The sequence below is a fragment of the Eptesicus fuscus genome, chromosome 14 (assembly GCF_027574615.1).
Source record: "Eptesicus fuscus isolate TK198812 chromosome 14, DD_ASM_mEF_20220401, whole genome shotgun sequence".
Lineage (NCBI taxonomy): Eukaryota > Metazoa > Chordata > Mammalia > Chiroptera > Vespertilionidae > Eptesicus > Eptesicus fuscus.
Genome location: NC_072486.1, coordinates 9,001,222 through 9,011,552, shown reverse-complemented (window position 1 = coordinate 9,011,552; position 10,331 = coordinate 9,001,222).

The following is a 10,331-nucleotide window of genomic DNA, read 5'->3' as shown; positions in this document are numbered from 1 at the left end:
ACGTAAAGTAAAGGTGGTCTTGGTGAAACTCGGTTATCAACACCTTCCTAAGATTAGGCCTACTTTGAAAGCATCGCCTGCATGATCATTAAAGTTAATTTATTCATTAAATTATATACGCATACATACATATAAAATGATGCCAGGCATGGATCTGAGCAATTTACAACTTACAACTTAAATTGCACATTTAATTATCGAGAGGCACCGACTGTTACTATGCACATTTCACACAGGAGGGAAGGAGGCCTAAAGAGGGTAAGTAACTTGGCAGGTCCCTCAGCTGGGAAGGGTTGGAGCAGGAATTTGAACCCAGACAACTTAGCTCCAGAGTCTTTACTCTTAACACGGCATTCTTAGCAAACAAAAGCTCTCGCCATTTTTAGAGTTGAGCTGCCATCCCTACAGCCAAGAGGTTTGATAAGCTACAGCATTTGCCACTGAAGAGCACACGGCCAACTACAGTGTCGCTTCTTGCACACGCTTCAGGGGGTGGCTGCAACCCTTCAGTTACTGATCACACTAGAAAAAGGAAGCCATGTCTCTTTTTTATTATTAAAAGACTGAAGTTAAAAGAAATTAAGCTAGAAAAATTTTGTTATTTAAAATGGAAGCTCCTCTATCCCCAATCATTATTGAGCTATCACAAAATCTCAATTCTCATAGCTATACTATATATGCTAACGTAATTTTCTGGGTTTGAATAAATTTATTTAGAGAAAATCTTTATTCTTTTATCTCCTGACTCTGACAAACAATAATCTATTAGGATAGAAACAGTATTTTTATTTTAAAGCTTTTATTTCTTTTGGCTCAAGGTCAAACTCTCTTCAGAGATTTAACCCAAATCATGTTTTTACATGGAATAGTGTTCTCTTTGGCATTTTGGAAAGGTTTTCACTTATATCAGTAAAGGCCATAAAGTGGCATGTTTTAGGCCCCACAGAAAATGAATCCTTCATTGATACTTGCTAGATTAAGAGTTTTCATTTCCAATAATGTTATTTAATCACTTATTTTGCATATCTGAGATTTCCTTTAATTATGTTATAGCTGTGAGAACCAGACCACAGAAGACGATAATACTTTAGATTTATCCAGTTTCTAATTAGGTTTAAAACTTACCTAATCTTCCCTCTAAGGTAACAACTTCCTAGTACAAAACAGAGCTGATGCAAACCAGAGGGAGGAAATGTCTTTCCCTGCGGCAAAATTTTGCCCTTTTTTTTCTCATTCCACTTATGAAGGTAATATAATTAAAGAAATTTCGGACAGTAAAGAAAATGTAGACATTTGTCCTTCTTTTTTTTTCTTTTTTTTGTACAGTAATTTCCTATGTGTTGGGATTTTTAAATATACTTATAAGCATAACACATTTATAAATTTGTATCTTGCTTTTTTCACATGGCATATTACAGCCGTGTAATTTCTACAGTTGTGCACTTCACAGACATAATCTTTTATTGTTGCCATGCGCGTCATACTTACTTAGCTACTTCCTGATGCTAGGACATACATTCCACTTTTATGTTAGATATAATGCTGCTATGAATGTCTTTCTGTATTTAGGATCATTTCCTTAGGATAGATTCTTAGAAATCAAATTATAGAATCTTAAATGATATTACTATTTTGAAACTCTTGATATACATGGGCAAATTACTTTCTGAGACGCTTTTAACAATGTAGACTGCCTACCAATTTCCTGCCTATGTTTGATGTACTTTGTAATGAGAGAGAGAATGATATCTAACTTGTGCAGCCCTGGGTGGGCATGGACACTGACCAGATGTGTGTTGCATGGTGGAAACAGCTTGGACCTGCAGTCCACGGATTGGCCTTTTGGCCTGGCCCTATACCTCACTGGCTGTGAAAACCCAGGCAACTAACTTCCTATTCTGCTCTTTGTAAAACGGGGAGGTTGGACCAGACCAGACACATTTCTTTATAAACTTTGGAGTGCTCTTGATGGTTCTTGGTGCCAAAGGGATTAGAAAATGTGAATGCAGGGTCCTTTCTCAGGATCTGATGGCCTGCTGGGGACAGATCCGTGGAGGCAGCATCACATGAAGTTTAGGAGTAGGACCTACGGAGGCAGCCGTCCCTGTGTTCAAGTCCAGCGTGTCGGTGGTGCAAGCTGGAGCAGGGAGAGCTGTCCTAGCCCGGGTCTCCTCGCGTATGAAATGGGGATAATCATGCTATGTCACAGGACTGTCGTGCAGAATACACAAGACAGTGGTGCATGTGGCTGGCACAGTATGTGCACAATAACTGTTAGGGTTACTTTTCTCCATTTGTTGCTGGTATGATTCTAATATGTTTGGTGAGTTTTGAGTGTTAGGGACCATGTGTGCTGAGGCACAGCTTCCCCAACAAATAGCATATTTTCACAGAAACAGGGTCCCCAGATTCTAAGCATTGAAAAAACATGGGGAGGAGAAAGCGCACAGCTGTGTGCATGCAGAAAACAGCTAGACAAAACAATTTTGATTGTTTTTCTCTCAATAAAGATGCACCTTATTCCAACTGCTGACCAAAGGGCCTGCAGAATGGCAGCATGAGGCTCTGTCTGGTACACTCTGCTTTGCAAATCGCCAAACTGCTGAGTGCCAAGAAAATGTAATTCAGCAAGTGATAGCCTCTGGCAGAGGTTTCTCTTAGCTGAGTGAGCGACAGTGTCAGGGGTCTCAGAGAGATATACACGTGGGTTCTACCATACAGTCGGGTGCCTTAAACCAGAAATGGATGGTCTATGGCTTTTGTAATGAAACCTGTAAGTCAGTCACTTTGGGCACCTAGCTCTTTGGCTAGAGGTGGGGAGGCCCAGGACAACCAAGAAAATACAAAGAAAGGGAGATGAATACGGAATCCGAGAAGAGAGGCACAGGGGGCAGGAAAGACAATGGCAGCTGGGAACTTCATCATAGCTGAGACTCCCTGAAAATTGGCATTGTTTACTCGGGTCTTAGTTTTACAAGTGTTTACCTAAACAATTGTAAAGCAATTTTAAGAGTCTTGACTCAACAAATGGTCTACCCTCTCAAAAATAACCCTGCCATACTTTACTAAACTCAGCATTTGGGAAACTTGACTAAGATTTTTAAAGTTCTCACTCAAGTAAATTTGTTTTTCTCTTCCAAAAACTGCATACAAAAACAAAACAACAAAAAGCAGATGACCACTTGTTGAAATGTGTGAGGTGCTTAACATAACCTTTTTCACGGTACAGGAAAAAGTCTGTACCGTGGAGGATCTTTTGTGTCTACGTCTAAGCAGACTGTGAGAAACATCAGCAGTTAGCCAAAACTGTCAGTCTCAATACAACAGCTGGAGAAAGGAGATGGGAGGGACCACGGTTATAACACTGCGCCGCCAATCAACCCAAGACGCATCAGATTATTTGCTTCTAAATAAGGTCGTTGGGTCCACTATGGAGACCACACAGGCCCTTCAGGTTGGGATGAACACTGAGTATTGGGGATGAAGGGAAATGAATCATCAAAAAACAGCGAGACCAGTACCTGGCCCTTTTGTGTCTCTCGATTGAGAGTGGCCATCTGTCCCCGAAGAGAAATTGGATGACAGCTGGGCATGCTGGGCCATCAAAGACCAGGTCTCTCCTCCTTGGACCAGGACTCAGCAAGTGTAGAGGTCACCGAGGGTTTTAGGAGTCTGCCTGGTCAGCCATTGATGGTTCGATGGACGCAAATCAAGCCGGGATTATTCTGCTTTCATTAGCACATGGCAGGAAAGATGGCCAGCTCCCACCCAGCCTCTCTCGTTTCAACAGTCATGGGAATGAGCTTGCAGTGGGGCATGTCTCTTTGTTCTCTTCCTCCTCTTTCAGGACTGGAAACCACAAGCAAAGACTGTAGCAGACACTAAGGAGGTGTTCCCGTAAGGAAGATTTGTCACTAGAAGGAAGTGTTCAGGGTACATAGGCTCCAAGAGGCTGGGCTTAGCAGCGTTAAGAAAACCACCCCTTTGATTCTCATTCAGCAACTTGGGCTTATTTCCCTTCGTCTTTATAGTAGTTTTTTCACTTGCCAACAGGAGTGCCAGATCTAGAATCCCACAGCAAGACCCTAATGGAAATCACCCCGCCTCCCTCTCCATATATATATATATATATATTTAGACATTGAAATAAGTAGTAAGCACACAGTCAGTAAACCCATATCCAGCCATTGCAAGTATTTAAGAGTGATCCACAGAGAGTGAAAATAAAAGGAGAAGACAGGTTTCCCCACACTCTTCTGGGTTGAATGAATGCCTGCAGCACTTCACTGCGCGTCTCTGGGCAGGATTTATGTTCTGTGGCTTTGGGAAAATGACACGCAGCCCAGCCTCAACACCCAGCCCCAGAGCCCCAGACGTATGTGTGGGATGAGCAGTGAGGGACTAGGAAAACATGACCATGATGGCTGTGGCTAAAATTGGAAGGCATTTTGATGGGTGGCGAGGAAAACAAAGACACTGCAATAAAGCGGGTCTGTTTATTCCGCGTGTCACAAAACTTTCCTGAGCGCCAAGCTAGTGTTGGCCTCGAGCTAGTCACTAGAGGTATAGTTAATGCAAGAACTGTGGGGAGGACCCCATTTCAAAGGTTTAAAAAGTCCCCTGGGAAGAGAGAGTGGGGAAGGGTCCTCGTGTCGGCTGGCCGTTAGCGGCCAGCACTACATTCTCTACAACCGAGCGCCAGGGATTTCCATGGAGAGACCATCAGGAGACGATCCCGTTCCCCAGGACACGCCTGTTAGGACGTAGTTTCCTCACCTGTACGATGAGAAAGACACCTGGTCGACCGCCCTCCTAGAGGAAAGATATATCATCAACACACTCCACAGATATGATGTGCTACTGTTCCTAGCATTCTAGTCCCAAACCTTGCCGTGTCCCTAAAGGCCTGACCCGGGGGCAGTTCCCCCTATTTTCAGTGCTCCCCTCTTGTGACATCAGAAATGCAATTCTCTGGCCAAAAGGAAACGCCACAGGGCATGGCCCCTGGATTTTATATCAGCCTCACAAGAGTAAATTGACGAGAGAACAGCTAGCGCTGATGACAAGCTCTATAGTGGCTCTTTGACCTCACGGTGTTTTATAGCCATGGACACCCATTCTTTCAGAAAAATGTAGTAAGTGCCTACTTGGTGCCAGGTTGGAGGTATGACACCGGGCTCTTAATTATGACACTCCGTGTCTGAGCTCATAAAGCCAGCGGTCTAGCGAGGGTCATAGATAATACTGTGGAAATCATCCTGCTGGGCTATGGTTATACATCCTCAAGTGGCAGGAAGGACGGGTGGGAGGTGAGGCTGGGAAGGTGGCAAGGCTGGGCACACGGGCCCCCATAGGACATGGTGTGGGTTTTTGCCTTTAGCTTATGAATCGGTGGAGGTTTGCAGTGGCATATTGGGAAGTGGGGGGGAGGGGGTATGAATAGAAGCATGCTCACATGTTGTGTTTGAATAGATATCGATTCCTTGGTGTAGCATTGGGAGACACCATCCTGGGACTGATGAGTCCTCCTTAAAATGCAGAACCAGAATTTATTGAAGTCTGCAGGTGACTTGCAGATGATGGTCCATCACCTTCTCTGGACATTGGTCCTAATCAGGCAGAATGTCACGATCCCCACAGGGGGCCTGCCTGAGCCGGGTGGAGAAGGGGCCACTGGTGAACCTCTGAGGTCCCTCTTGGCTTAGGGTCCTAGGTTCTAGCGCCAGCACAGAGGGAAGGTCCTCCTCCTTCTCCCCCTGCCTCTCTCTCCTGGGCACTTTGCACGTTTGCAGTCACCTGTGGGCTCTGTTTGCCATGGCTTCCTGCCCACGGACCACCCCTGCCTCCTGTCCTCAGCTGACTGCCTCGCACTGCCTCTGGTTACCTGATTCCTTCTTGGATTCAGGATTCCAATCAGAGAAAGAAGGCTAGCGGGAAGCCATGAAAAATAGAATCCAAAACCTTATTTATAAGTAAGGGAGAGGGGAGCGGTGAGTTTATTTCGCCATTTATTTCTAGCCCCACTTGCTCCTAAAAGTATCGGAAGCAGTGCCGGCCTTGGAAGAGGCGCCAGGGGGAACGCGTCTCCTCCTTAAAGCCAGATGGGGACACCAGCCCTGCGAGCCGCACGCAGGCTGACGATGGGGAAGAGAATAATCCTGGCATCTAACCCCTGGACATTTCTTAATGTGAGCACTATTTGGATGAGAGGCAGGTTAGAGGGCAGTTAAAAGCATAGATGTACACCCCACACAACTGAAAGCAGGTGTTCAAACAAACACTTGTTCAAGAATGTTCTCTGCAACACGACGTGCAACAGCCAAAAGGTGAAAACAGCCCAAATGCCCAAATGCTGGACGGAGGAACAAATCCATTGTGTTCTGTGCATACAATGGATTATCCTTTGGCAATAAAAGCAGTCAGGTGCTCATGCATTCTATGGCATGGATGGGCCTTGAAAACATGCTAAGGGGAAGGAGCCAGACACAAAGGCCATATGTTGTGTGATTCCATTTATTAGGACATATTCAGAATAGGCCAGTCTAGTGATAGACAGCAGGTTGGTGATTGCCAGGGGCTGTGGGGAGAGGGGAATGGGTACTGCGTTTTATTTGGGGTGATGGGTTCGGGGACTAGAGAGTGTGAATGTACCTAATGCCACTAAACTGCTGAATTGTACACTTTAAAATGGTTAAAATGGTGAATGTTATGTGTATTTTTTAAATATATTTTTTATTGATTTCAGAGAGGAAGGGAGACAGAGAGAGACACAGAAACATCAGTGATGAGAGAGAATCACTGTTCGGCTGCCTCCTGCAGGTCCCACACTGGGGATCAAGCCCACAACCTGGGCATGTGCCCTTGACTGGAATCGAACCCAGGACCCTTCAGACTGCAGGCCGATGCTCTATCTACTGAGCCAAATCAGCGAGGGCTGTTGTGTGTATTTTATCACAATAAAATTAAAGAGACTTGTTCTTGGGGAAGGGGGCATACCTTTAGTTAGCTGTGCCTGGGTTACACCACATACTAGCCATGTAACCTTAGGCAAATCACTTAAACCCTCCATTCTCATTTCCTCATCTGTAAAGTGGGGATAATTATAACAGTACCTTCCTCATAGGGTTATTAATTTTAGATGCATAGATATATTCAAAGTGCTTCATACAATGCCTGACTTACAGGAAGTAAATATTTGTGTTATCCATCTAACCCAGGTAGTCTCACCTGGGGGCAATTTTGCCTCAGAGGAGAGATTTGCCAATGTCTGGGGGAGATTTTTGGTTATCATAGTTGGGGGTGGGGAGCCTTTACTAGCATCTAGTGAGCAGAGGCAAGGGAGATGCTACACATCCTACAGTGCACAGCCTCCCACAACAAGGAATTATCTGGCCCCAAATGTCCATACTTCCAAAATTGAGACTCCCTGACTTAAACAGAGCATCTAGGGAAATGTGCTTCATATGGAGCAGAGGTGGGGAATGTCTGGCCTGCGGACCATACACAGCCCATGAAATCATTGGGTCTGGCCCTGCCCGGGCATTAGGGGGAGTTAATTAAATGCTTGACCAAATATAGCAGGCTAATTTTTACGTTGATAATTTTGTATGGCCCCACAAATGATGTCATAAAAATCCAAATGGCCCTTGGCAGAAAAAAAGGTTCACCACTCCTGATCTAATTAATGTATAGATTTTAAAAAAAATAGGTCAGATAGAAAATGTTATTAGAAAAACTGTTAGCAGCTGTCCATGTGTGTAAGAAGATGTATTAGTCATTGTGGGGGATGTAGAAGAAACCCAGGCACTGTCCTTGAGTAGGTTGGAAAGATGAGCTCTGGGTGATGGAGTTATTGAAGAGGGACATTTTCACCAAGAGACATTTGTAATCGTTTTTCCTTTAGTAAGAGGGTGATCTGGGGTCACCCACACTCCTCACAATAATGCTCCCTCAATGCCAATGCTCTGGTTCCATGCAAAGAGACACTTTAAATGAACAGTGTCTAGTTCCTCCACGCGTCTGAATGTGTCTTGTGTTTGGGTACATTCTATTGAGCACTTATCTGAAAAAGAAATCACTGTCACCAAGAGAAATGAAAAATTACTTGTTATAAGTAAAGGCACTGATGCAAGAGAAAATATTAAATCCCCTTGTATTCAACCACCCATATACCAAAAGGAAAAGGAGATCCTTTGACCTACTTTCCATTGAAAGAGTTATTTTATCAGATTCTAAAACCATGAATCCATATAATTAGCCACGTTCAAATCCCAGTATCTGTTCTTCCACAGAGTGGTTCAACATCAGAAGGTCTCTTGATTTGCTAGTGTTGAAGGTTTGGGAAGAGATCCTTCTCCCTCCTGTCTTTTTGCCTCTTGGCTAAGGATTAGAAGCCTTTCCAAGGTGTGCCATACCTTCACCCAGTCCTGTGAGTGGCAGATGGCCTTTGGGATTGGGCAGTGGAAAAGAGGGCCAGGGAGTCTGGTTGAGCCCATCAGGTGGGCAGAACCGTGAAGGTTCAGGTCCTTGGAAGCTAAAGCATCATGATGGGTGATTGTAGGATGGGCCAGGAGATCCCACCCCATACACCTTTGCACACCTTTCTTCACAACTCTGGCTTCCTATACAGTTCAGGTACTTCCTGGCAACTTATATTTATTCAGTGCCTACTATACTATGGCAAGGAATTTATTAGATACTCTTGTAGGGAGAAAAAGGTGAATTAGACATAGAGCATGTCACAATGAGTTCTCAGTATGGCAGGGGTACCAGACCTGTTACAAATCACCCTACTATAAGATAGAAAGTGATAAGCACCAAAGAGAAAAGTGTGAGGAAACCCAATGGGACTTCAGAGGAGAGGGCTTGCCTTCGGTGAGGAGGTGAGAGAAGTCTTTTTGGAGAAGGGGGCACTTTAGTTAGGATGTGAATGTTGGTGAAAATGTAGACATGTTGAAAGGATGCTGGAATGTGCTATAGGACAGAGCAAGCTACTGAGGTGAGAAGCTAAGTATGTCAGAGAAGAGGTTTGGTAGGATTTGTGGAGGGGGTGGAGGGAAGTAGATAAGCTGGGTAGATTGGGGCAGTCCAGGGCATGGGTAAGTCATGGAGAATCATTGGCATCTTCTGAGCATGTGGAGCAGTGACTGGACTAAGAAGATGGTTGTGCCATGTGTGCAGGAGGACCGGAGGGATATGAAGGGTCTGAGTCATTGGGGCCAGGATGGTAAGGAGGGGAAGACTTGGCCAATACTTCAGATAAAGCATTTGGTGGGACAGGATGGTGGATGTGGTACCACAGGTTCACTAAGGCACCAGGGGCTTGAATGATGGACACACATGTTCTGGGTTCTAGTCCTGGCTCAGCCACTTAAACCAGCTACATGTTCTTGGGCAAATTGCTTCACCTCTCAGTGCCTCGATATCTTTATCTGAACAGTGGGAATAAAAGTCGGGTTCCTCATACACATGAGCTGAAATTAAATGAGTAAGTGCACACAACACATTCTAAAGATTGTCTGGCACAATATAAGTCATCCTGCTCCATATAAACACTGGCTGTTGTTGAAGGTCACAAGAGGATGAAATGGGAGAGTTCACTTTTGAACTAAGCTGGAATGAGCGTGATGGACAGGAATGAAGACTTACATCGGAAATGATTGATCTTTTGTTACTCTCCACAAAGCTGCTTGGAGGGGCTGGAACATGGAGCCATGTTGCAGTAGAGAAAGGGCTGAAATCCATGGGCCATCCATCCATGTAATGGTCCAGCCATCTATGTTCTTCTCGCTTTCTAGTTGCAAAGGCATTGATTTTATTGCCTGGCATTAGCTGCATTAAACTTTGCCAACAGATCAGGACTTCTCCCAAGACGTAATGATTTCCTCACTTCTGTTAGTGGAAAGATAGATCAGGGACCAAAAAACCATGGTCCCAAGAGAGACCATCAAACAGATGATGCTTTTTGAAGAGCAAGGAAGGCTTTAGGCTGTGCACTCACAGAATGAAAAGGAAGATGTTTTGTTTCAAGGAAAAGCAACTATGATGTTTTGGTTTGAGTTAAGGAATGTGGTCCGTGTGGGTTGGGGGGGCTGCCTATAGTTGGCGGGGAGAAGAGGGACTGGGGTTGTCCTGGAGCAGACATCCTACCTCTTGTTTTGAAATTCTGGCTGTAGATCTCACAGATGAAATGCTATGCCTTCTTCCCTGCCCCATGCGCTGCTCGGACAGCTCTAATTGAAGGTGTGCATGTGAATGAAAAGTGGACTTTCAAATCCTGGAGCAGATTTCTTTAAAAAAAAGAGACTCAAGCTTGATCCCAAATGATTAAA